Consider the following 27,922-nt stretch of genomic DNA (forward strand, 5'->3'; position numbering starts at 1 on the left):
CTAAGATGAGGAAAGTCAATAAAGTATTAGCATGTTTATGAACGTATTTATTGTGATTGGACAGCAAAATTCACAGCTTTATATAGGTCTGGAGTTGCTGATCTCAGAAATATTTTTCATCCCTAGTATTACCGAACCTACTTTCACCTGGAAAAATACAGCAGAGCTGAGCCAAGAAGTCACAAGTCCCTGATTCTAAGAAGGCATTAGGAGTAAGTAAGTGGAGAAGTTGGATCTGGTTCAGCAACCTCAGAGGAGACACTTTAGTATGAGTGGCCCTCCACAGCACTGGCGAGAGATGCTACCAGCCAGTTGCACCCAAAGTGACCCATGAAAGCTGGGGCTGCTCAAGAGCCTTTCAGGACAACCGTGACATCAAAGCTGTTTTTATAACCATGCTGAAAGGTTACTTGTGATTTTCAATGTACTGACATTTGACTGGTAATATATAAACAACGGTGTGTAAAATTGTGGCACCTTCATGTGACACAAGGCAGTGGCACCAACTATACAGTACATCATTGTAGTCCTCACCTCTATGAGCTCAGTGGGGATAAAGCCAGTTTCACATTAAGAATGTCCTTGATCAAACGGTGAAAATGAACATGTGTGTGACATCTTGACCCTTGCATACATTTCTTTGTAATATTCTGTGTGACAAAATAGGAAGTACATCTAAGAACTCAGAATATACACTGAACTACATGGTAGCTGTCTAAAGGAAAAGAAACTGTGCCAACAGTTTGAGTTGCAACCTGAACTAGCAAATTTTCCCCCCAGGGAATATCCTTCTTATACAAAATAACAACTGAAAGATAAGCTGAACATTGAAAGCTGGGTGTTTGGTAAACATTTTGTCAGGAATGAACAGAACAATGCTTTTGCCTTAAGGAAAACACCTGACATATTTGTTACCATTGATAAAATTTGAGCTTCCAACCAAATTTTGGATTTTGGAAAACTTGGATCTGCCACCAGGAACATGACATTATTCTCAATTCTTAAAGACTTTTCTGATGGGATCCCTGGTGATTTTTTTCTAAATGGTATCACAAAATGTGCCAGTATTTGAAAGATTTATATAATTCTGTGAGCCAATATTTTCCAAATCATGTATGTGTGAAAAGAGTCAAAGTGCAAGAAGCAGACCAGAAGATTTCAACGTAACATAAGGAATAAAGTTAATTGATACAGGTTCACGTTCCACTCTGCAACTAAACTTTAAGATTTTTGTCACTGCAGAGTTTTGGTGTAACAGCAAAGAATATTCACAATTACCTAAAAAATACTAATACAATATTTCTCTTATCTACCTGAAGGTCTGTACAAAGCCAGACTTTCTTCATGTATTTCAGCCAAATAATAAATCACAACAGAATGAATGCAGAAACAGATAGGAGAATTCAGCACTCTTCCATTAAGCCAGACGTTTAAGAGCTGCAGAAATGTATTGTAACATAACGTCATTCTTCTTCTCACTTATTTTAATGAAGTTATTTTTTCATAAAGAAGTGATATTTATGTTACCATATAATGGGGTTATTATTTTTTAATGAATACTCTATTTCTTGTTTGAAGTTCTAAGACAGGAAATATTGCTAGGTATGATAACCCACATTAACAATAGTCCTTAAATTTTCAGGAGTGGGAAGTGGTACTGAAAAAGTTTGAAAATCACAGCTCCAAGGTTTGGAGCCCAGGTCAAGGCTGCACTTACTCAAATGAGCTTTCAGGCATGGCCTTTCTCTGTGATTTCCCCTCACAACAAAACACCAAAATATGGGAGCCCAGCAGGGGCTGAGTGACAAACCAAGACCACTACCTACTCTCAGTTTTATCCCAGCTTTACAAGACAGGGTCATGGAACAAGAAGGTGGCTACTGGGGTCCTGCTAATGTTGTTTCTTCATCAGAGTGCTGGTTACACAACAGTGTTTGGTTTGTGAAAATTCAGTGAGATGCACACTTAAGATATATGCATTAGGATATATGCATATATACTTGAGTACATTTTTAAATTCATAGTTTAAGATGCATAACAATTTCCACTTTGCTTTTCCAAACACATGATGGCTTTCAACTAACCAGAGTCATTACACATAACTTACTTTGGAAAACTGTGACAAATATAATTCAAATTTTTTAATTTAAAAACCTCGATCTACACAACTTTAACTATTTGGAATTAAGAACTATATACCACCTAAGACAGCTACCTTACCAAGACCAGGAAGTCTGTGCTTATTTCTCAAGTATTCAAAACCAATGAAATCACAATAATAAAAAATGAAATCAAATACAATTTTAAAAATGAAATCTCCCAATTAAAAGTGAAACTAAAGATGAATTCCCTTTAAGGTACTAAAGTGATCAAGAGGACACTATCTCCGCTACTCTTCAGTATATCATTACAAGTCTAGACAAATGAAATAAGACAAGGAAATACAAAAGCCAAAAAGTCCGTGTGGTTTTTTTCCATAAAATAAAAGACATATTTTTCATTTTCACCAATAACTTTATTGATTTGGAAATCTTGAGTATGTCAGCTATCTCCCACTATTGGCTTCAGTGGGTAGAGGCCAGGGGAGCTGCTAAACATCTTCCAATGCATAAGACAGCCCCACAGCAAAGAATTATTTAGCAAAAATGTCAATAGTACCAAGAAACTTGGCAACCAATTTTGACACGTTCAATCAGTCACAATACCTTTTTCATACACTGCACACATCTTTGTGTGTGTGTGTTTGAGGTGTGTTTTTATCTTTCTGGAAATAATAAAGCATAATATGCCAAAATGTTGCATATTTTCTTCCATCTTCAATATTAAAATGGTTGCATAAAAATTCACAATTTTATTTTTTTAAATACACACTCATATGACAGCTGTTACTATCTAACAAAATTGATTCATAGGAAATTAAAGACAACTAAGCACTACTAGAGCCATCATACAGAAAATAGCTAAATGAACAAATACTTTGGCCAATCTAATGTAAGAATTGGAAGAAAAAATAGTCACTATTTAAAATTAAATAATCATCTTCATAAAATATCCAAAAGAAAAACCAGCTATTAAAATAAAATGACTTCAGCAAAATCAAAAAAAAAAAATATAAAAAATTAGCTAATTTATAGCTCGCTCGCTCTCTCTATATATATATTGGGTTGGCATACTCGAAATATCCATATCAATAAAGTTATTGGTGAAAATGAAAAATGTGCCTTTTATTTTATAGAAAAAAACACACAGGCTTTTTGGCCAACCCAGTAGCAACAGGACTCCTCTATACTGGGGTAGGGGGGACTACAACAAAGTTTTCATTCACAGTAGAAACAAAAACTGAGATACTTAGGAATTAATCTAAGGCACAAGACTATGGAGAAAAATTTTAGACTCTATTGGAAAAATATAAATATCTTTGATACATGATTTCAACCTTGGATACAAGTATGACAAGAAGAGGTTTTTAAAAATACAATTGCTGGGCTGTACTCCCTAGAATTACTCTTCAGTTAATCTAGTGTATGTGTAAGTGATTTTAAAAAGCTACCAAGTTAATCCTAATGTAAAGCCAGCATTGGAAACCACCAGTTTAAATAGGTTTAAAAAGGACTACACTTCTAGATACCAAGATCTATAAACAAGTTGTAATAAAAATGAAAATTAAAACAAAAAAAATTGCAGAATTCAAACAGGAAGAGACAAATTGTAGAAACTTATCTTTGTTAACTAAGAACAAAGAAATACTTCCTAAATAAGACCTGGAAGGTAAAAAAATATATATGGATGGCTCTAACTCTAACAAAATTAAAAATTTTGTTCCGTAAAGAATTTCAAAGAAAAAAACTTGTCAATGAGGTAGAAAAAAACTAGGAGATTTGCACCTTTTAAAATCCAATTACCTTAACATGTAGAATATTTTTAAAAAAAGAAAAAGAAAAGAAAGAAAAGAAAATCCTCCTGTAAATTAGGGCAGAAAAGTAAAGAGAGGGAGGGGTATAAGAAAATCCAAAACAAGATGTAAAGAACATATAAATACCAATTCACAACGAGAGAAACCCACACAGCTAACAAGCACATGATAGGACACTCAACTGCATTAGTAATCAGAGAATTGCAAATAAGAACAGTAACATCACTCCATCTGTTGCATCAGATTGAAAAAAATGATAAGGTCAGAAAATATCAAGTGCCAGCAAGAATGTGAGAATAACAGCTGGTGAGAATGTAAACTAGCACAGCCATTCCCACTAATCTGGCAGCACTTGATGAAATTATATACACGCCTGTAAGAGTCAGGAGGGGGGGGTGCCCAGGGGGGGGCGGGGGGGCGGGGGCCGGGGGGGTGGGGAGGGGAGGAGAGATGGGGAACATGAATGGGCACAGGAGATGAAGGACAAAAACTACAATAAAATGACAGGCTTCCTGCACACCAATTATGATAGTGGTCCAAGAACTTGTTACCAAACTCAAAAGGCTCACCACTTGGGGCACTCTATTCAAGAATAAGATGTGACTGTCACAAGGTAGTTTTATTTTACTTGTGGCAAGTACAGGAGACAGTTTTCACATCAAAGCTCTGTCTCTCAGAAGGAAGGCTCAGTCATTGCTCTTATACACTACTTAGTCAATTACACATTGATTCCTCCTCTGGAGTTGGCTACATTTATGCTGTTGAGTTCCTGTCAAGCTCACCCTGTTTACAGCTACTCTGCAAAAACAATGTGTGCTACATTTTAGCATTAAGCAAGAACTGCATTTAGTAGGAATGGCCCAGACTTGAGACCCTTGTCTTATCTAATAAACTCATCATCAACTCAAGTCTGCACACCTGCTTTGGGGGGGAGTTGAGGGGGCCCCCACCTCATACACTGATCCAGTATTTATTACTGGTAAGTCCCTGTACACCAGGAACACAGCTGCCAAGATGAGGTCCTCTCGGATAGAGTTTACATGCTAGTGAGGGAAACAATAAAAATAAACAAAGTTAGGATAAGAGTTTGATAACTGCTACAACAGATATAAAATGAGTGACTGTTACAGGGAGTAGTGTAAGGGGGATGCAGCTTTTAGAGAATCGCCCACAACGGGTGGGCTCTCAGAGGCAGAAAGGAAATTAGCCAGGCATTCAGCAACCAGGCCAAGGACATCTCCAAGAACTGTGTTCAGGGTCATCAATTACAAAGTCACCACAACACAGGTAAGACTGTGTTCTGAAGATGACTTTCAGGTATTTCCTGTAACTAAATTCCCAGGAACAACATTTACAACTTCTGTTATATCAAGTGTGGACTACGATGATTACTGCATGAATCCCACATACTTTGGCCAAAGAATTCAACCTTTTAGGGCACCACCCATGTGCACACTCTGTCTCTAAACAAATGTGTCTGGAAAATTACTAAGATCTGCAAACTTCTGCTTCATTTGTTAAGTAGAAATTGAGTGCTCATGTATCTTTCCCACAGCATAGAGTGAGGAACTGGAGATAAATGTTAGTTTGTCCTTGAGAAGCCACCTCCCCTTTGTAAGATGCCCAATCCTATTTATTTCATGCACTCACTGATTTTTATGATTAAAAGCCAACATTTTTTGCATGCTTGCAACCTGCAAGGCACTGTTCTACAAACTTTTACAACATGTTTGTGTTCACTGAATACTCACAGCAACATAATACTATTTTATTTCTACTTTAGAAATGAGAAAATAGGGGAAAGAAACTTGCCTAAAGTCAAAAATTTAGTAAGTGGCAGAGCAGGGATTCGAATCCAGCTCTTTCAAACTTCAAAGCCTATATACTTAACTGCACTCATATTCCCCCTGGAATCTTCTCAGTGGTTTTCAAAGTGTGGTCCCTGGACCAGCAGCATCACTGTTACCATGGAATTTATTAAACATGCAAATCTCAGGGCCCATCCCCAGACCTACTCAATCAGCAACCTAACTTTTAAAGCACCCTCCAGGTAACGTGGTGGTATGCTGAAGTTTGAGAACCACTGGGCTGAAGTTTTCATATTCAACTTAATTGTATGCATATTAAATGATTACCATTTTGAAAATTCTAAAATATAAAATTTTGATCTTGCCCTGGCTGGTGTGGCTCAGCGGACTGAGAGCCAGCCCATGAACCAAAGGGTCACTGGTTCCATTGCCAGTCGGGGCAGGTCCCCAGCAGGGAATGCTCAAGAGACAGCCACACACTGATGTTTCCCTCCCCCTTTCTCCCTCTCTTCCCTCTCTAAAAATAAAATCTTTTTTAAAAAAATTGTTTTGATCCTATTCAAAATGTCTCTAAATACATCAAAATAGTACTAATTGATTTCTTCATTACCAACACTAGAGCAACAGCTCCCCTAAACTTGACAAAACACCTACTCTATACCCTGATTAGATCATCCAAAAAAAGAAGTCTACATGGAGGGAGCTTACCAGGAACCGAGCTAAATTCAAAACATGAAAAGAACACAGAGATCCAAACAGAATCTCCAGAAGTTAAACCAGAGCCATATTAGGAAGAGGAAAAAACTATTTTGAATATCAGCAGTAGAAGCTTAATAATCTTGGCCCATGGTTCCATAATCCCTTTTACCCCTGATTCAACATCAAGTTTTTACAATAGCACTTCAACAAAGTTCCAACTGTCAGAAAAAAAAAAATTACAACACTCAGAAATATTCCTCAAGGGTCAAACTACTTTCAATCAAGCCAGTAAACATTCTAACTCAGGTTCATAGCCATCCTGTGGTCCAGTTTTGGGCCAGTTACCTATTCTATCTTCACTGTCTTTATAGGCACTGTCTTTCAAATATCATGTTTTTATCATGAGTAAAGCCAACCAGATGCTTTCACCACATACATAACAGCAAAAAGTCACCTCTCTTACCTAGACCAGCCCTTTACAGCATCCTACCTGACCTCCTCTTTTCAAAGTAATATTTAGACCAAGAGCCTTATTTCTTCCCTAACTCAAGTTCTCATTAGGGAGCAACAAAGGTCTATGTATATTCATGTTTGCCTATTCCTAATAAAGCCTTTTTAGGGAGTGGAAGAGTATTAAACGTAAGTATATTCAAACACCTACCAGAATGAGAACACACCATGTGCCAAAATACTCTTTTAAGCTATTCACTTACATACTCAGGTCGTTTTATAAAGTTCGGTATTCTATTTTTTTTTTAATTAAAATAAACTTGAAGATAGAATAGGTAACTGGCCCAAAACTGGACCACAGGATGGCTATGAACCTGAGTTAGAATGTTTACTGGCTTGATTAATGTTCTCAAGGGCCCAGAAACACTGGGAAGCCCACACACTCAGGCAAGATTTTAATCTGCTTGGCTACTTAAAACCACTCACCTTTTCCTGCTCACACTCATCCAAAGGCTGGCAGCACTGCCAGGAGCTACCTTCCTAGAAGAAATGACACCTATTTATTTTCCCCCCCTCCCAATTACCATCATATTGCCTGAGGACCACAGTTGGTTCCAAGAAAGGATTTACCAAAGTTCTCCTCCCCACAAAGAGTTTAATGGAATTAAAATAAACACACACCAACCACCTAAAGACCTTCCCATCTAACGTTCGTCTTTTAAAAGTCCAGTGATTTCTGCAAAACATCTCGTAAAATGCGATCATCCTAACTAGTCCTTATTCTCCACTAATGTTGTCATTTTCTGCATCTAAAACGGGCACTGCTTTTTATCACAGTAACAGCTGAGTTTTCTCATTTCTCTTCTCGAAGCTATCCTTGGAACAAACAAACTTAAGGAACAACTCCTACCATCAGCAGGATTCATAAGTGAAGCAAAGTGATGATAATCATGCTCTCCTAAAAGATTAAAAAGATATAAATGAGTGTTCAAGGAAAAAAAAAAAATTTACATGCCCAATAAGGACCAACAATCCTCACTCTGGTCTGGGTTCCTGACTGCAAGGAGAACCAAAGAGCTTTTTTAGTAGAAATTATTTCTAAAATTACTGGCCATTTCCTTCCATCCAAATAATCTCATTTAATAAAACTGACTTAAATCACTGATTGCAATTCTCTCTAAATAGCAATTATGACAGAAGCACTTGTAGTACGTTTGTACCTGTGTCAGTGAAATGCTGTAAGATAAAAACCTGATTGAAATCTCCCATAAGCAACACCTACTGCACCATCTAGTGGAAGTCGTTAATTAATTTTTTTTTAAAGGGCAGAGATCCTAGTTAAGAACACAACTTGATGAAAAGCCTAAATCTCTTTCCAATTTCCCACACTTCAAGAGAGTTGTGACTATCCAAAGAAAGGACTCATTTTCCATATACATATTAACAGATGATAAAGGCTTCTTTATGGAAATTTTTCCTTGGGTGCTAGAAATTTTAATTTGGCAGGAGAGAAAAATTAAGTGAAGGCATTAAGGCAAAAACATAAACAGAAGCAAAGCTAGATGACAGGGCTTATGTAAGGGATACCTTATATGCTACATAAATAAGTTATGTCAAAACATACATGTTACATGCAACAGATATATTTGCCATGAAAACAAAGGATTATGTCACAATTATAAAGTACTAGTTAGTAATTCATAAGACATTTCCATGTTCTTGATGACTAGTAAATTCAACATAACCTAACCATTCTCTAGAGTTCCCCAAGCCTTGACATCATTCAAGAGGTTCCTCCCAAATATCCATCTGATTCTGCTCTCCATTAAAGCCTACACTCCCTTCCTTGCGTTATCCTAAATAAGGAAGAAATGACTTACATTTTCAACCTTTCCACCAAACTTACGGTAAAAATTTTCCAAAATAAAGTCATAAGTTGTGATCAAAATGCATTATGTTCATCTGTATGTGCTTTATACATATTATTTCTGTTCAAATTAAAAAATACTGAAGTCCACTGATGCAAACATAAATAAGATTCTCGAATTTAGAACACCTCCCAAAATTTAAAATATTTTCACATAGCACCACTGTTTTATTTTGCTTTGTCTGTGTGAAAAATTACACTTCTGGTGAGATTCAAACTCTTAGCAAAATCAAGTATTTCTTTACTAGGACATAACCATCCCCATCTCTGACTCATGTACATGTGATTACATCAGTGTGGGGACGCTTGCTTGACGGAGGGGACCTTGCAGCGCCCTGGATTAAATCCATTACAGGTACAAAATTGAGTAGGAGTCAAGTAGCCTCGGGCAGTACTCCTTTTATCTCTAGGGCGTTCAAGCTTCTGTACTTTGTAAAATGGGCAAGATAAACACTACCTGCTTCCCGGTGGGTAGGAGGATACTAACATTGACGCCATGCTCTGAAACTTCTCAATTAAAAGACCTAAATGGAAATACTAGTTTGTAGAAGAGAGTGCACCTGGAAGCGGAGAACACTGCTCCAAGAGTCCTCGCTGTGCCATTACTGTTATAACTCGGTGACCTTCACCATTTCTCTTGTGAACAAATGGTGAATAAAAAAGGTTATTAAATACGTCAAAAAAAAAAAAAAAGGTAAGAGCAATTCAAAGTGCTTCTTTGTAAGTCAATCAACTCATATAGTCAACTGCCTAGGACTTGTCTGCAAAGTTTTACTGCATGAGTAGCAGGTGCATCCCTAAAAGCTAAAACCCTGAGACTGTTTCTAAAGAAGCTTTTTTTAAAAAACAAATTTGAAAGCCATTTTAAAAATTAGAAAAAGAGTAATTCTACTTTCACCCACGAGAGTGACAGAAACAAGGTCCCACCCCCACAATCCTCTCAAACCTGCACAGGCATTCCTCAGCAGCATTCCTCCCCCCCATTGCTATCGCGCCACTCCCCACTTCAGCGCAGACAAAGGTGAGTCACCCTGCTGGGTCTGTCTACTTGTCACTTAAGAAAAAACCCTCAAACATGTTCACGTTAAAGACTGCCTTTAACTTAAAAGATAATAAGTAACCAATGGTAATGTGTAAATCTCCCTGAAAAGAGCCTATCTCCAGAAATTGTATAATTAACACTACCCAAGTACAAACACCTTACTCAATTTAAAAAGAAAAAGAAAAAAAAACCACTCAGCTTATCGCTACTATCAGTGGGTCCTTTTCCCTCGGGTGCCTGACTCTGACTCAACTCTGCGGTTTTCCCTCCACCTGAAAGTCCTCCCGCCCTCCGTAGGGCCCAGCCGCCTCTCCCCGAGTCCTAAGAGGTCCCCAAGGGGTCCCGCCCGCAGCTGCCGGGGCCCCACGCCCTCCGGTTCCCCTCGCCTGGCCCCGCCCCCACCTCTCCGCAAGGTGCCGCCGTCGCCGTGGGCTTAGGGAAGGAGGCGCCTAGAGGCTGGCGCGGGGCTCCGGATGACTAGTCCCGGACGCTGCCGGCGGGAGCAGTAGGGGGAACAGATCCCACCGCCAGCAGAGCGCCCGATGCTCCCATCAGCACTGCAGCCCTAGAGCCCCATTACCTGCTCTGGGCAGCCGTGGCCGCGGGAGGCGTGCTCGCTCTGGCAGCTGCAGCCCCGGGGTCGGAGGCAAGGAGACAGACAACAAGAGCGGCCGCTGCAAAAGACAATCGGGAGCCCGCGGGTGAAGAACGCACGAGCCCAGCGAGAACCGGGCCCCCACCTCCCTCCGATAGAGTAACCGAATCAGCCCCCACCCTCGGCGAGGCGGGGCCACAAGGGAGGGGGCGGGGCAGAGGCCCGGCCGCACCTCCCGCGGGGTGTGAGCGCCGCGGACGCTTTGTATGAGGCGCCTGCTCATAGGCTGCAATAGGGGTAGGCGTCTCAGACTTGAAGACAGCTCTCCAGAAGAGCTTTCTGATTGGTCAGTTAGAAAAAACAGAGTAGGGCCCTGATTGGTGACAGGTCTGTAGCTCCTCTCCCCTAATTTCAATCATCGGAAACCCCGCCTCCACTCGCTTAATTCCCAGGTGGCTGCAGAACAGGCTGTGGTTAATGGACCAGCAGCCTACCTGCAAAGAACACCCGGGTACCCAGGTTCCTTTGTCAGATGCGAGCTTCCTTACCTTACTGTGATTCTTTGATTTGCGTATGAATTTGATGAATAACATCTAATCTTTAACATCACTTGGATTTTGAGACGGCTCCTGGGCATTTTTTTAAAATACAGCGTAAGATTCAGAGGTAAATTGTCATATGCAAAAAAAAAAAGGCATAACATGTTTTCACCCTGGTCAGGTTATGCATGGCTTTATTGCCTTTCTGTGTTCCATAGTAAGCATGTATTACTTTTATAATTGGGCGTTTAAAAAAATAGACAATAAGTAAGGCGCAGAGAATAGTAAAGGCAAACTTTGGAGGATATGCAGGGGACGAATTCCTCCACAATAGAAGAAAACACAGCAATATACGCAGCAGCTGAGGGCCATCAAGAACTATGTATTGATATTAGCCACGTTCAGCTCTCTTAAAGAACGTTACAAATATGACTGAGGTGCCCCTATACTCTTTCCTGAGTTAACTACCATTTATCCAACACATAGTGTAGAATGCGCTACACTGTAAATAGATCCTCTCTGACAGGAAGAATGTATAATCCAAAACATCAAATAAATAAAGTTTTAATCAAAAAAAGTAGACTACAGAAAAAAATTCAGAAGATATGAATTGGAAAAGTCACCTAATGCAGGGAATTATAAGAAACAAAGGAATGTGACAGAGCCTCAAAATGTGACTCAGAATTTAAAAAATTGAAAGAAGGGAGGAGGAAATAGTTGAGATGATTACCAATGGCAGATAGTTAAAATAACCTGACCTCTCAGACATCAGCAGAGCCCCAAATCAACATATTTCACCTGGGGACCACACTCAACTCTGTCTGGTTGTCTTACTATTCTATAATATTTGTTCTTCTCATTCCCATGAGATTCTGAAATACAGTATTTGAAGTGAAGCACTTCCGCCAACAACTATATAAATTTAATAATAGTAAAAAAAAATGGAGATTGACAAAAATCAAACCTAAGGAAGGAAATTTAGGGGACACTGTGCCACTGGACCCTACAGGACTTCTACTACATCCAGCCACACTACCAAGAAAGGGAGTCATAGAAGCTCTACCTAATACATAGAAACAAGCACACGGAGGCAGCCAAAATGTGGAGACAAAGCAACATGGCCCAAGTGAAAGAACAGATCAAAACTCCAGAAAAAGTACTAAACGAAAGGGATATAAGGAACCTATTAGATGCAGAGGTCAAAACACTGGTTATAAGGATGCTCAAGGAACTTAGTGAGGACCTCAACAGCATAAAAAAGGTCTAGTCAGAAACAAAGAATACACTAATAGAAATAAAGAACAATTTACAGGGAAACTAGTAAAGTAGATGAAGCCAAAAATCAAATCAATGATTTGGAACATAAGGAAGCAAAAACCAACCAAATCAGAACAACAAGAAGAAAAAGGGATCCAAAAAAACAAGGATAGTGTAAGCAGCCTCTAGGACAACATCAAGCCATCCAATAATCACATCAAAGGTGTGCCAGGAGAAGAGAAAGAGCAAGAAATTGGAAGTCTATTTGAAAAAATAATGAAAGAAAGTTTCCCTAATTTGGTCAAGGAAATAGACATACAAGTACAGGAAGAACAGAGAGTTCCAAACTAAAGATGGGTGCAAAGAGACCCACTCTAAGACACATCATAATTAAAATGCCAAAAGTTAAAGGTTAAGGGAGAATCTTAAAAGCTACAAGAGAAAAGATGTTAGTTACCTACAGGGGAGTTCCCATAAGACTGCCACCTGATTTCCCAAAAGAAACTTTGCAGGTTAGAAGGGAAACTTTGCAGGCAAGAAATATTCAAAGTCATGAAAAGCAAGGACCTACAGCCAAGATTGCTCTACCCAGCAAAGCTATCATTTAGAATCAAAAGGCAGAGAAAGAGCTTTCCAGACAAGAAAATATTAAAGGAGTTCATCATCACCAAACCATTATTATATGAAATGTTAATGGGACTTATTTAAGAAAAAGATCAAAACTATGAACCATAAAATGTCAATAAATACATATCAACAATTGAATCTAAAAATTAAACTAAGCAAATAAGAACAGAGGCAGAATCATAGATGTGGAGACCATGTTGATGGTTTCCAGATGGAAGGGGGTTGTGGGGGAATGGGTAAAGAGGGGATTAAGAAGCACAAATAGGTAGTAATAGTACAGCTATAAGGATGTGAAGTACGTATAGGAAATGGAGTAGCCAAAGAACTTACATGCATGATCCATGGACAAGAGCTATGGCGTGGGGATTGCCTGAGGGAGTGGAGGGTTACTGAGTAGAAAGGGGCGAAGAAGGAAAAATTGGGACAACTGTAATAGCATAATCAATAAAATGTAATTTAAAAAATAAACATGAATTTATAAAGAAGTACAAGAAACCTGATACAAAGACTATAACAAATCCTTTTCTCTCTTTCCTTTTTGCTTGCAGTACATGGACTTCTAAACAATAGTATAGCTCTAGCCAGTGACTCAGTTGGTTGGAGCACTGTCACATAACCAAAATGCTGCAGGTTCAATTCCCAGTCAGGGCACATAACCTCAGTCGTGGGTTGGATGCTCCCTCCAGGCACATAAGAGAGGCAACCAATCATGCTTGTCTCTCACAGAGATGTTTCTCTCTCTCCCTTCCTCTCTCTCTAAAAGCAATGAAAAAAAAATGTCCTCGAGTGACGATAAAAAAATTTTCTAAACAAATAGTCTGCAAATGTGTTCCAGACTACTGTCAGCAGGTAACTTAGTGTTGAGATCTAATTAGTTTAACTATATAAGAAAAGAAAAAGACTTTTTAGGTTAAACTTACTTTTTGAGCAGCCTTGATCCAGCCCCACTATGCAGGGCAAGTCAGAGCGAATGATGGGGGATGTCAGGGTGTCTCAGTGCATCAAGCTGATAGTGGAGGTGAATCAAAAAAAGCAGCAACTAAATAAAATTTTGAAAGTAAATTAAAAATGTAATCTTTAAACTATATGGCACAATGATTCAAAGCCACTGGAAAGTAATCTCTGCACCCAATAATAAAGTTCAAAAGTTAATTATAAAGATAGAGGGGTGTCTTATAGAATCCAAGGGTAAAAATAAGTCAGTCCTCAGGAGCCAAGAACCATGAGGGACTCAAGTTTTCTCTATCATCATACCTTCCTCTAGCTATACTTCTGCTCTGTTTTTCCCTGGAAAGCAGTTATCCAGGCTCCTAAATCCATGAGTCAGGGTAAATCTACCTCCCTCCATACACACAGATTGAATCAACCCCAAATTCTATGGAGAGAAAATATGATTGGCCCAGCCTGGTCTCATCTCTCCTCCACCCCACCGCTTACGATCAGAGAGGTGATGGGGAGGAGAGACGTGGCCGCGGAGGCCCATCCCTGCTAATGGGCAGAGATTTCTAAGAGTACAGGCACTGGGCAGATTACCAGCTAGGGATGGTCAAGTTCCCTGCGTTTTCTTTCTTTCTTTCTTTCTTTCTTTCTTTCTTTCTTTCTTTCTTTCTTTCTTTCTTTCTTTCTTTCTTTCTTTCTTTCTTTTCTTTTCTCTAATTTTTTTCATTGTTCTATTATAGTTGTCCCAGTTTCCCGTGTTGCTCTCCCCTGCCCCGCCCCCACTCCCGCTGTCAATACTCACCCTGTTGACCATGTCCATGGGTCATTTATACATGTTCTTTAACTAGATCCTAGACTAGAAGTGTCTTTTTAGGTCCTTTGCCCATTTTCTAATTGGATTGTTTGTCTTCCTGGAATTGAATGGTAAGAGTTTTCCATATTTTGGAGATCAAACCCTTGTCCAAGATATTATTGACAAATATGTTTTCCCATATGTTTGGTCCCCTTTTCATTTTGATGATGTTTTCTTTAGCTGTGCAGAAGCTTTCTAATTTGATGTAGTTACATTTATTTATTCTTTCCCTTATATCCTTGCCCGAGGCAATATATCAGCAAAGATATTGCTGCACAGGATATCTTTTGACTGCCTATGTTTTCATCTAGGACTTTTATGGTGTCACAGCTTATTTTTAAGTATTTTATACATTTTGAGTTTATTCTGGTGTTTGGTGTAAGTTGGTGGTATAGTTTCTTTTTTTTTTTCCATGTACCATTCCAGGTCTCCCAGCACCATTTGTTGAAGAGACTATTTTTACTCCATTTTATGCTTCTTACCACTGTGTCAAATACTAATTGACCGTCGAGATATGGGCTTATTTCTAAAAATATGGAACACTTCATGAATTTGTTGTCATCCTTGTGCAGGGGTCATGCTAATCTCTGTATCATTTCATTTTTAGTATATGTGCCACTGAAGCAAGCACTCTTTTGTTTAAAAAAAGAAAAAGATTTTATTTATTTATTTTTAGAGAGGAAGGAAGGGAGAAAAAGAAGGAGAGAAACATAGATTTGCTATAGATACATTGATAGGTTGCCTCTCATACACCCCCAACTAGGGGCTGGCCTGCAACCCAGGCATGTGTCCTGACTGGGAATCAAACCAGCAACCTTTCAATTCACAGGCCAGCACTTTGAATAAACTCAAAGTTTGGCAAATGCCAGTGAACAGTACTCTTGGCTTCTATGAAACCAGCATGTTGAAGGAGCAGGAAAGATGAGATGAAGGAAGCAGAAGGCCACCTTTACTTGCCATTGTCCATTCAATGTGTACTCAGTGGGAGACTTGCCCCTGGGCCTGGATGACAACTTGAGCGGTCAGTAACTATTGATGGCTCTCAGGTAGTAAAGATCCTTTGATTGGTTTAAACCACACAATACAACTTCAGTTCAGCAGAAATTTTAATATGAATGCCATTGATCAACACTTCAAGCTTCATTCAAAGATAGGTCTTCCATCCACTTCCCCAGCGGGAGTCCAATGCCAGCAGGCTGTGTTCTTCCAGGATGGGGAAAAGGAGTCTTCTTTCTATCCCCACAGAGCCCCTTGAATTCATAACAAAAGGAAATGGGAAAAGTTTGAGGACAGCAAGTTATGCTCAACTGGCATGCTCCCAGGAGGGTTTTCTCTGGGCCAGACCAATGACTAAAATTTATGCTTTCCCCTTGGTTGCTTTCTGACACTCTTTGAGGCCTGAAAATGAAACATCTGACCTGAGCAATGAAATTTGGTCTGGCTGCCACTTCTACCCTTGGTTTCTTGTTCCCTGAGGGCCACTTGATACAGATTCTGTTGGAGGAGAGGTGGGAATGGTCCCTTGGCCTCTCCAGGTGTTCCTCTTGAGCAGGATTTAAGCATCTCCAACACAGCTCTCTCACATAAATGGCTCTCATCTGGTCCTCAGGAAACATGGGAACATATTTCAGTCTCATGAACAGTGGAAGTACAGCTGGCTCCCAGAGCACACAGGTCTTGAGTATTACCTCTCCCTCTCCCCTGCCCTCACTCCCTGAACTGCTTCTTCAAGCCAATACCTTCAGCCTCTCAACTTTGAATATCTGAGGTAAAAGTCAGACACTCCAAATACTAGAGAATACCAGTCAAGTTGCCCTCATGGTCCTCTTGACAACCACCTCTCTAGTGAGATGTAGAAAGATCTTAGATGGGTGGTTAGGTAGGACTCAGCATTGCTTTCCTTAAGAACATTCTTCACAGATTCTTTACTAACTCCACTTCCTCTCCTCCTTTATGATCCTAGTTTGAGTGAGGGGTTTCATCATCTAATTTTTATTCAATTACACTTTACATTCACTATTATTTTGCATTAAGTTTAAGGTGTACAGCACAGTGGTTAGACAATCATATATTTTACAAAGTGTTCCCCCAATATTTCCAGTACCCAAATAGCATAGCTACATAGTTATTACAGCATTATTGACTACATTTCTATGCTGTACAGTGGTACCTTGGTTCTCAAACTTAATTCATTCCAGAAAAGTGTTTGAGAAGTGATTTTTTCAGAAACTGAAATCTCTTTTTTTGCCTCCTGAGAGACTCGTGACTGATCATACAGGTATCAGAACGAAAGGGTTGTCAGATTAAGAATCAAAACCCAAAGTTTTGTTAAACAACCGAGACAGTTTTTCCACAAACAACCTGGTTGAGAACCAAACTGTTCGAGAACCAAGACATTCGAGAACCAAGGTTTGACTGCACTTTACATCACCACAATTATTTTGTAACTACTAATCTGTACTTCTCAACCTCTTCACCTTTTTCACCCAGTCTGCCAACCGCTTCCCCTCTGGCAACCATAAGTGTGTTCTTTGAGTGAGGGGTTTTTAAGAGTCACTGAGGAGCTAAGATATTTCCTTTAGACTTGCCACCTGCTCTGGCAATTACTTTAGAATTTCACATCTATTGTCCTTTGTGCCTCATTCAAAACTTTACTTTCATATCTTGTCATACTAATGTGGATCTGTAAAAACTTTTTGTTTATTTACACCAAGGACATAAGGCTCAGAAAACTTGTTCTCTAAAATCATAGGTTGTGATATGAAAACTTAGCTGTTTAAGTATCGATAAGAATGGAAAGCCCAGTCTTGCCTGGATGATGGGAGAGTGTGGGTCACTTTGACACAGGGAAGCAGCCTTGACTTCAGCCCAGGTGCAGACCTTCAGACAAAAGATTTGGGGACTCAGCATGCCAAATTTCTCTTAACTTTACAGTTTCTGAGGAAAGGAGACTCTGAATGTGCCTTTAAGCACTGACCTGGTGTCAGTAAAAATATTACTAAGTGTTAATAAAATATTCCTGACAGCCTTGCTCTGCCTTGAGTCTATCACAACAGTGCTTCATTCAAGTTGTACCTTAACTCCAGTGCTCCCACATACCCTCCAATAAGCCTGACTCTTCCTCTGGTGGTGAGGCTCGCTGGGGGTCCCTTGGAGCACTCTCCCTTGCTACAAGTTCATAAACAAGACGTAGACTTCAGGGTTGCCTCTGGTGGTGTTTGACCACTGGGTTTTATTTATTATTAATGATCAAGTCTTCCCAGATCAGGCTATCAGCTCCTACGTTCCCAGGTTCTGTCTTCATGTCTGCGCCCTCCTGCAGCACCAGGTCACACAAACTCACCGCCACCACTCTACTATCACCAGTCACCCAGAGTTCTCTAACTATGATTATATAATACTCCAAATGCCTAAACACATGCATGGAACGATAACATCTATAGATTCTAGCAAAAGAAGAAATTAATAAAAAGTATTAAAATCACCTGAAGGGCTTTCTCAAATGACACAAGCCCTGAAATGCTGATGCAGTCCTCCCTACTGTTCTCTCCTGCAACACACATACTTGATTCTGGCTCGTCACAACAGCGATCCTGTTGGTGGGGGAAAGTACCCTCAGGTATGTTTGGGTGAGTTTAAGAAATCCTATCTATTCCCCACTAATCTATTAAGTTAAAGTTATCACAATTTTAAGCCTGTAAATTTGGGGAATATTTTTTTCTCTTAGCTCAAAATATAGATTTGACCCCACTTACAAATTAAAAGAAAACCTGTCCGCATAAAGAGTAGGACATCATCTGACTTGCTCACCCTGTTATCCCCAGTGGCATGACCAGCTCTGGCACCTAGTAAGTGCCCAGGGAGCATGTGCTAAATTAATTAATTTGGGACTCATTTTAAAATGGGTTTTGACCTGCCAACTGTATCTGAGCAAGAAGCATTTCTCTAAACTATTAGCAGTGACTGCGATCCATTCTATTCATTTTTATCTATTCAGCAACTCTTCTTTCAAGTTTGGTTTCTGATGCATGTGGCAACTGGCTGCCTCCTCAAGGATGTGTGTGTAAACTGAGAGCTGCCTAATAATCCTGAGGAACAGGGGAGAGGAATGACAGCATGGTATTGGGATGTCTGAGCCTTGATTACCTGTGACTCATGCGCACCTTTGTATATAACACCTGCAAGTGGGCCTCAGCATAGTATATTACCACATGTTATAGTTAAGCCTCTGGGATGATGAAACACATTAAGAAAGCTGATAATTGTTTAAATGTAGTAAGCTAACCTGAGGAGTCTCAGCCTATTTGTGATCTAGTCTTTGATTACTCCAACCAGATGTGCCCTGTAAAACACATGTCCACCTGACTATAATCTATACCTATATCTATATCTAGATAGATAGGTATAAAATTTAAAGCTGCTCATATTAAACCAAATTAGTCTCCATCCTCCTACTTGCCCATGTCTGGAAAGCTGTAAATTTAAAGTAGTTTGGCCCTGGCCTGGTGTGGCTCAGTTGGTTGGAGCATCACCCCATACACCAAAAGGTTGGGGGTTCAATTCCCAGTCAGTGCACATACCTAGGTTTCGGGTTCAATCCCCAATCGGGACATGTATGGGAAGCAACCAATCAATGTTTCTCTCTCACACACGTTTTTCTCTCTCTCCCTTCCTCTCTCTCTAAAATTAATAAACATTTGTTGGTATAGTTTTAAAACACTCTTCATATCTGTGGCATTTGAAGCTATGACAAGAAAATAACTTTTTAATTGCATTTAGCACTGTTAAAAAAGATTAAAAATCTTTTTGCCATAATTATCAAGAAAGAACAATTATAGCAGTACCAAAAACAAATGAATCTTGTCACCATTTAGCCACTCTTGTGCAAGTATAGACCCAAAGAACAAAGAACATCTCCATTTTGTAATACTTAGGATGGAATAAGCATTTCGCACTCAGAAAGGACATTGATAGAAACGTTTGGAGAAAACACACAGAGTGAAACAGGTTATTCTGTATTTATATTTAATTAACCTCAGCTATCTTTGTACTTATCCTGCAGAGCTCACGAGGGACCATTGCAAGGAAAATCACTCTTGCACTACTTATGTTCCCCAGAAACTGCTGCACACCATCATTCATTAATTAGCGCTGACCTGGAAAGCAGAAGCTTCCTCATCTCACCACTTGAAAGCCGAGTAACTCCTTGTTGTGCCCAGAAAATTAAGAACCATGCAAAAAGAAGCCATAGCAAAATGGAAGACCATAAAAACTGCAGCAGGAGAAACGATTTGAGTATGCGCACTCACAGAGGGTACCCAGGGTTCACGGGCATTGCCAGCAAAGACAGTGCTTTAGGAGATTGGACTCTTGCTTTGTTGCCTCTATTTTTTTAACTTTCTTATGACTGTGCCTTTATTTTTTAAAAAACACTCTTCCTTATATGAGTAGGAAACAAAAAACTTAATAGATAAGTCTCTGATACATATGAGTTTAAATTCTAAGATTTAAAAGAAATGGAACCATGTAGCCAAAAGGATATGTAAAGACCTACTAAATAATAATTTAAGAATGGAGGACATGCATAATATAGCTAAAGAATTGACTAAAGAGGTCAATGGCACACAGAAAAGAATGATTTATTATGTGCATTATTTAAGGTTCTAATTAATGTTCAGTAAACAACTGAATAATAACTTCTTTAAACTAAGAGCTTCTCTTTAGAATGGTTAGTTCCTACTAGCAAATGCCAAAATTTTTCATTTCCACACTATTAGATTTGTCCTAGGTGCCATCAATATTATTATGCATCAATAAACCTTACTTAAGTCATTAATCATGGTCATTCATTCAATAAACATTTAGTGAGCACCTACTGTGTGCCAAGTAGTAAAAAGAACACAAACTTGTTTAAGACAAAAGTCCTAGCTCTAGGAGATCACAGAGTTCTGATTTGTACTTTTGCGATTGTTACTGCCACTATGGGCCTTTGCCTGTGTACCCTTTTGTCTCCAGTGTAGCATTATGGTTTATACAAGCGAGTGAACCATGAAACCTAGCAAGAATGGAAAATAAGGCAAATGGTGCATGAATACCGTTAATGACACCACTTAATTGGAATGGGCTTTATGAAAGAGGTGGTATTGCAGAAGATCCAGTTTCCATTCAAAGCCCAGATGATTCTGCGAAAGTTAACAAGCTGTTGAAGAACCTCCAAAAGAGAGGAATATACAGTAATATTAGAGATCTGAATGTCAATCCCAGTGTAGAAGACACTAAAGCTAGTGTTGTGAACTTGGATATCTGGCTTCCCTTTCTAAGACAATTTCCTTATTAATATGTGTAGTTATTAATCTACCCAAGAAGTCACAAAGTGGGTGAGCACAAAGTTTGTAGAAATTTGAATTAGTTGCCAACATTTCAAACTCAGGACATTTCAAACTCAGCACATTTCAAGTCGAATGTACCAGTTCCTTTTTTTAAGAAAGATATGGCAAGGCTGACCCCCATTTCCTTGTGGCAGCAATTGCCAGGAGCAGAGTTGTGCCCCTTTAGAGCTGGCACGTGCTTGGCAATCTGCCACATACTATGTCCAAATTGCTCCCCTCATCCTCCCTGCTTCCCAACGGGCCTCAGTAGGTGTTCCAGGTTGCATCTCATGAACTGTTGAAAGCTATGGGAACTGTTTTAAGTTTATATAAATTAAAAATACATGTGGGAGGGAGAAGAGACAAAGCTCCCATATAGAAGTATTCCAAATAATTCACATACATGCTCCACCCTCAAGAAGGGGGAATATTCCTCCGCACTCCTGAAGGGCGGGCTGGGTAAGGAAAGGAGAGAGAGAAGGGGGAACTCCGCAGTGGAGAGGCCTAGCACTGCCTCAGCTGGGCGATCAAGGCCAACATCCATGGTGGTTAAGTCACATCGATAATATGTACAGTCATCCTCCCAAAAACAAAAACCCCAGTCTAATCGTGAGAAAAACAGCAGAGAAATTCCAACAGAGGGATGTTCTACGAAATACTTGACCAGTACTCCTCAAAACTGCCCAGGTCACCAAAAACAAGACAAGTCTGAGACTATCACAGCCAAGAATAAGCTAAAGAGACATAACAAGTAAATGAAATATGGTGACTTAGATGGGATCCTGGAACAGAAAAGGGACATTATGTATGAACTAAAGAAATCTGAATACAGTATGGACTTCAGTTAATAACAATGTATCAATATTGGTTCATTAATTGTAACAAATGTACCATAATAATATAAGACATTCATAGTAGGGGAAATTAGGTGCAGAATATATGAAAACCTGCATTATCTTTGTAATTTTTCTGTAAATTTGGAACAGTTTTCAAAAATAAAGTTTTTTTTATCCTCACCTGAGTACATGCTTACTGATTTTAGGGAGGGGGTGGGGGGAGAGAGAGAAATATTGCCAGCGCATCAGCTGGTGCCTCGGCAGAGCCTGGGAAAAGACACTCTTCCTCAAGACATTCTACTTCCATTTGTTGGAAAATTGACATGATATGCTGCTTTCATTAGAACAAGATACCTCACTGAGGCCTGCCAGGAATTTTTCAGAATAAAAACACAAATGTGTGATCCCCACGATGTGACCGTGGCTGCCTGCGTGCTGGCACAAGCTGCGCAGCCCTGTGCTGTCACTCTGGGTCCCCTGCCTGTTATGAGCAAGTGTCATCCATTGAGAGCCTTGCCAAGCCAGAGCTTACTTTCATGTTTCACAATATATCATTCTTCCAACAGACTGGGCATTCCACCTGTGGTGGATAATCATTATTTTGTTTACCTTGGATTGTAACTTAAACATCCAACTCTCGGCCTGATCCTATAATTGCAATTCCCTTAACTATAACAATAGGGTAATAACATCCTTTGTGCTAAGGTGTTACAATCATTAAATGAGACTGCACATCAAAACACTGTGCACAGTTCCAGACAGACCGTGAGGCTAACATCTATACTCAGTTCCTCTTCCTCTACCTAAAAATATTACAGGCCCACCAGTCCAAGTCAGGAATCTTTGTTGAGAGGTCATAAGGTTATTGTGCAAATGCTCAGATATACAGCCCCAGTGTTCTGGGTGCAGGAAAGCAGGACAGTTTTTACCTGACATGTGGAAGGGGAGCCAAATTTAATTATCACAAACCATCTGTAGACAGTGTGTGCACTTCACAAGTTACATTGCAAAAAGTAGTTTATGCTTATGAACTAACTAAAGAATCAATTTTTTTAAAAAATCCTCATCTAAGGATATGTTCATTGATTTTAGAGAGACAGAAAGGGAGGGAGAAACGTTGATGTTTGCCTCCCATACACAGTGATCGAACCTGCAGCCTTTTGGTGTATGGGATGATGCTCCACTCAGCTGGGCCACCCGGCCAGGGCAAGAACCACTTTCTAAGTGTATTATGATAAAGCTTTAGAAGTTCGTTTCAAATACATTTTTTCTTGAAAAATATTTCCATGTTTCATTTATCTACTAAAATTGAGATTGTGTATCTTAACTGCCTTTTGTGTTATATTTGGTTGCAATGAAGTATATTAAGAATGTAAATCCAGAGGGGTTATTTAAAAATTGAAAATGCTGCACAAAATTATGTTTTATGCACCCAAGTTATTCTTTTGATGCTCTTCATTGCCGCAGGAAGGGAAACTGCTCTACTTAAGGTGCTGCAGGAGGCCCTTTACTTACACCCTCCAGTCACAAATAGGATGTCTCTATGTACAGGAGTCAGTTACAGCGTCATAGGAGTCCGTGTCACAGGAGTAGAAAAGTGTGAGAGGTCAACATGAAATGAAGGAAAAGAAAGGAGTTGGGGGAGAGAAATATTTAGGCTGAGAAAGTACCTTGGAGGAGGTGTTCCTTTTGGGGCTCGGCATGAACAAAGTCTTTGAGGCAGCAATGAGCTATGTATGTTTGAAGGAAAATAAGGATAAGAGCCAGAAGGAAAGATTTCTGTAGGGAAGAACTGAACAACAGTGGAATGACCTAGAATGCCAGGCTAAGAAATTTGGACCAGATCCTAAAGCCAACAGGAGTTGCTAAAGCTTTTTAGCTTGGGACAAAATGGTATTTTAGCAAAATCAATCTGGCAGGGGAAGAAAGTCTATTTCAAAGTAAAATAATTGAACTAATTTTTATTTCTTAAAATACTAGTGTGTAAGAAGGCCCGTACAATAAACCTGCAGAAGAAGAAGCAGCAGCAGCGGGGGCAGGGAGGAGAAGAAGAAGAAAAGCCGCTGATTTGAAGAAGTTGGCAGCACAGCAGGTGAAAGTTATGCTCAGGACCTCCCAGGCCCGAATTGGAATTACAATGCAATTACAGAACAATCAACCTGAATAACCAACTGAAGGGTGGCTGAACGTTAGTGTTGTAAACAAGAACTTAACAGAAGAAACCACAGCTAGATTGCTAGGAAGGGCAGAGACACAAAAAAGCTGGCCCCAACCCCTGTGCTGGGGTGGAGAATCCGGAGGAATATCTCAGCTGCAAAGGTCCCCCAGGAGCACAGAGTCTCAACCCCATGCCCAGCTCCCCAGCCTAGAGTAACAGAGCCCAGAAGAGATGCCCACATAACATTTGGTTGGGAAATCAGCAGGGATTCTCTCTGCCAGTGAGAGACAGGAGTCTGCTAAAAATCCAGGTGCCCTCTTAAAGGGCCATTGCACAAAAATCTCATTTGCAGCCACTCTAGGCTCTGAGGAAGCCTAGACGGAGGGCAGCTTAGACTGGTCTAGAGTTTTGCAAGGACAGGCTGGGTTGTGTGCCACCCAGAAAAAAGCTGAAGGGACATCCACCAGAGGCCCTGTGCTGAGTCCTTCTGCACTGCCCACAGAAGCCATCTTTTTGGGTTGAGCTCCTCCCTCAGACTTCATCAGCCTGAGGGCTGCACAAGCTTCACCCTCCTGACTCCCTGTGGCCCTGTGTGGCCCCGCTCATGCTCTGTGGAGAAGTCTGCTGCCTGAAACTGTGGTATGGACTTTCTTAAAGGGATCTCGACGGCAAATTCATGGAAAATACGAGACCGAGATGTTTGGCTCTGGGGCAGAGGCCATTTCCCCTGCCCCACACAGCACACCAGAGCAGCATCAATGTGTGCCTGCCTGGTGTGCCTGAGAAGCTGCACCCAGATCCCGCAAGCCAGAGCAGTGGCAATCCGACCCACTACAGAAGAACAACTAGCTCCTCCAGCGAAGAACCACTACCTCCACCCTCCTATCCCGGATGGCCCCACCCTGCTGAGCTTGCACTCAGCATCATTGTCAGTGGGCTGTGGCCAGCGTGGTCCCCCTGTGTAGAGGACTCTCCAGGAGGTCAGGTCAGACTCTGGGAAAAACTGACTTGTGTGACCCTTAAGAAGGGCTGTGTTTCCCAGCACACGCCAGACCGGTGCCACCATTCCTGTACAGAGCCCTCCCTTCACACAACCAGATTTTGGTCTGTTTGAGCCTGACGGACCCTGCTGACTTTACCCTGATGAATCCTTAAGGTCCTGCCCCACCACAAAGGTCCACCACAGGTGGGTGGTGGCTGACGTTGGTGTACCTTGAGGCTGTTGCTGCGGGACCTGAAACCCAGCACTGGCACCAAGTTTGAATCCATATCAATCTGGTAAACATCACTCACTCTTACTTGATGACTGACTGAGAATCTCCCTCACACAACTCATGTACTGCCAGAGGCTCTTTCAGTACCTGAACTTAACAAAGATAACTGATAAGGATAGCTTTCAGGGAGACTTGGGCATTTTGCTGACCTGCATCTGGGCTGGTGCTGCTGGAAACTGGAACTGACCTTGGTGCACACCCAGGCCCAGCAGATACAGCCACAAACTATGGATCAGTTTGTAGCTCCAACAGGCAACCCAGGGCCCATCACTGGCAGCACCTGACATTGACCAGCATTGGATCACCTCCCAAGAGGCCCCAAAACCAACAGACCCAGTGGCTCAGCCACATCAGAGCATGAGCCCATTCACTCGAAAAGAGGCACACACAAGAGAGTTCTTGGCAGACACCAGACCCTGTTGGGGTGAATCTAGACTTGTGGAACCAACCCCTATACAACAATTTGTACGTGGTGCTTGGAGTTAATCCTCATCGCCAGCTGGAAAAGAGGCCCGCACATGGACAGGCCAACATCAATCAAGATTCAACTACAACAGGAGGGCTCACATAACCCACACAAAGGACATCCCTGGAACACCTGGCTCAGGTGATCAGCAAGATTGTGTGTCTGAGCCACACAAGACATCTACTACATAAGGCCACCATATCAAGGCATAGCAAATCTAATTAATCCCAAGAAACAAATACAGAGAGGCAGCTAAAATAAGGAGACAAAGAAACATGTCCCAAGTAAAAGAACAGGAGAAATCCCCAGGAAAAAAACAAACAAACCCTCAATTAAATGGAGGCAAGCAAACTACAAGATGCAGAGAACAAGGTTTATAAGGATTATAACAAAGTTTATAAGGTTCAAAACAAGGTTTATAAGGATGCTCAGGAAACGTAGTGAGAACTTCAACAAAAAGATAGAAAGCATAATGAAGGACATAGAAATCGTAAAAAAAGAACTAATCAGAAGTGAAAAATACAATATGTAAAATGATGAGTACACTAGAAGAATTCAACAACAAGCTAGGAGAAGCAGAGGACTGATTTAGTGACTTGGAAGACAGGGTAGTAGAAAACACTCCATCAGAGCAGAAAAAAGAAAGTGTTTTAAATGAGGATAGTCCAAGGGGTCTCTGGGACAATGAGAAGGATAATAATACCCACGTCATCATGCAGTTACCAGAGGAGAAGAGAGAGGGCAAGGGATTAAGAATCTATTTGAAGATATAATGGCTGAAAACTTCCCAAATCTGGTGAAAGAAAAAGACACACAGGTCTATGTAGCACACAGAGTCCCAAACAAAATGTATCCAAAGAGGCCCACACTAAGACACATCATAATTAAAGTGCCAAAAGTTAAAGACAAAGAGAGACTCTTAAAAGCAGCAAGAGAAAAGCAGTTAGTTACCTAAAAGGGAGCTCCCATAAGATTGTCAGCTGATTTCTCAACAGAAACTTTGCAGACTAGAGGGGACCAACATAAAATATTCCAAGTGATGACAAGCAAAGACCAACAACCAAGACGACTCTACCCAGCAAGGCTATCATTTAAAATTCAAGGTGGCATAAAGAGCTTCTCAGACAAGAAAAAGCTGAAGAATTTCATTACCACCAAAACAGTAGTACAAGAAATGTTAAATAAAGGGCGAAGAAGAAGGAGGGGAAGAGGAGGAGGAGGGGAGAAGGAGGAGGAGGGAGGAAGGGGGAGAGGGGAGGAGGAGGAAAGGAACAAAGTTATAAAGCACAAAATTGGCAATAAATACATACTTATCAATAATTTAAGTGAAAATGGCTTAAATGCTTCAATCAAAAGACATAAGGTAGCTGAGTGGGTAAGAAAGCAAGCCTCATATATATGCTGTCTGCAAGAGACCTACTTGAGAATGAAAGATACACACAGACTGAAAGTAAAGGGATGGAAAAACATATGTCATACAAATGGAGCAAAAAAAGCTACAGTAGCAATACTTATATTAGGAAAAATAGACAAATAAATGATAAAGAAATCCATTATATAATAATAAAGGGATCAATCCAACAAGAGGATATAACCCTTGTAAACATTTATATACCCACCATAAAAGCATCTAAATTTATAAAGCAAATCTTCATGAATATGAAAAGAGAGATCAAAAGTAATACAGTCATAGTAGAGGATTTTAACACCCTATTGAGTCTGTTTCTAGTTTGTTTGTTTATATTATTTCTATTTTGTTTGTTCATTTATATTGTCCAAGGACAGAGTCCATCTTTAATCTTGTGTAAGAGGTACTGCACTCAGGACTTGGAAGCAGCTTAGCAGGCAGTTGACCCTGGTGAGGAGAAGCAGGGACAGGAAAGGAAGTTCTAGGGGAGCCTGTGTTGATTGAAGCAGATGGGATATCATAGCCCATGGAAAAGCTGGAAGGTCCTGAAGAAGTCCTATTAAAATAACCGTTAACTTCAGAGGCTTAGAAGTTAACAATTTTATTATTCCTCTAGAAAAAATGCTCATGACTTGGCAATGGGGAGGAAGAAAAACAGGTAATTTTGCGCAAAACAACTTTGGGAAAGTTCTCTCTCATCTCTAACACCCATTCTCCATACACATGGTGGCCAGTCCCCAAACCCTTCTTTCCCCGGCACTCT

At 40.3% G+C, this 27,922-nt stretch overlaps 1 protein-coding gene and 1 non-coding gene across 4 annotated transcripts in view; both read right to left on the reverse strand.

Annotated features, from left to right (window-relative positions):
* Positions 1-10,598, reverse strand: part of MPP7 (MAGUK p55 scaffold protein 7) — a 247,737-nt gene extending 237,139 nt beyond the window's left edge. For all 3 annotated transcript variants that reach the window (XM_054592269.1, XM_054592278.1, XM_054592262.1), the window contains exon 1: positions 10,420-10,598. The gene's annotated coding sequence lies outside the window, so the exon portion shown is untranslated. The remainder of the gene's footprint in view (positions 1-10,419) is intronic.
* Positions 10,599-15,177: 4,579 nt separating this feature from the next.
* On the reverse strand, positions 15,178-15,280 carry LOC129087782 (U6 spliceosomal RNA). Its single transcript, XR_008530932.1, has one exon. It is a non-coding gene; the product is annotated as a U6 spliceosomal RNA (small nuclear RNA).
* Between the last annotated feature and the right edge of the window lie 12,642 nt (positions 15,281-27,922).

The sequence above is a fragment of the Pteronotus mesoamericanus genome, unplaced genomic scaffold (assembly GCF_021234165.1).
Source record: "Pteronotus mesoamericanus isolate MK-2021 breed Mesoamerican mustached bat unplaced genomic scaffold, CSHL_Meso_final contig_130, whole genome shotgun sequence".
Lineage (NCBI taxonomy): Eukaryota > Metazoa > Chordata > Mammalia > Chiroptera > Mormoopidae > Pteronotus > Pteronotus mesoamericanus.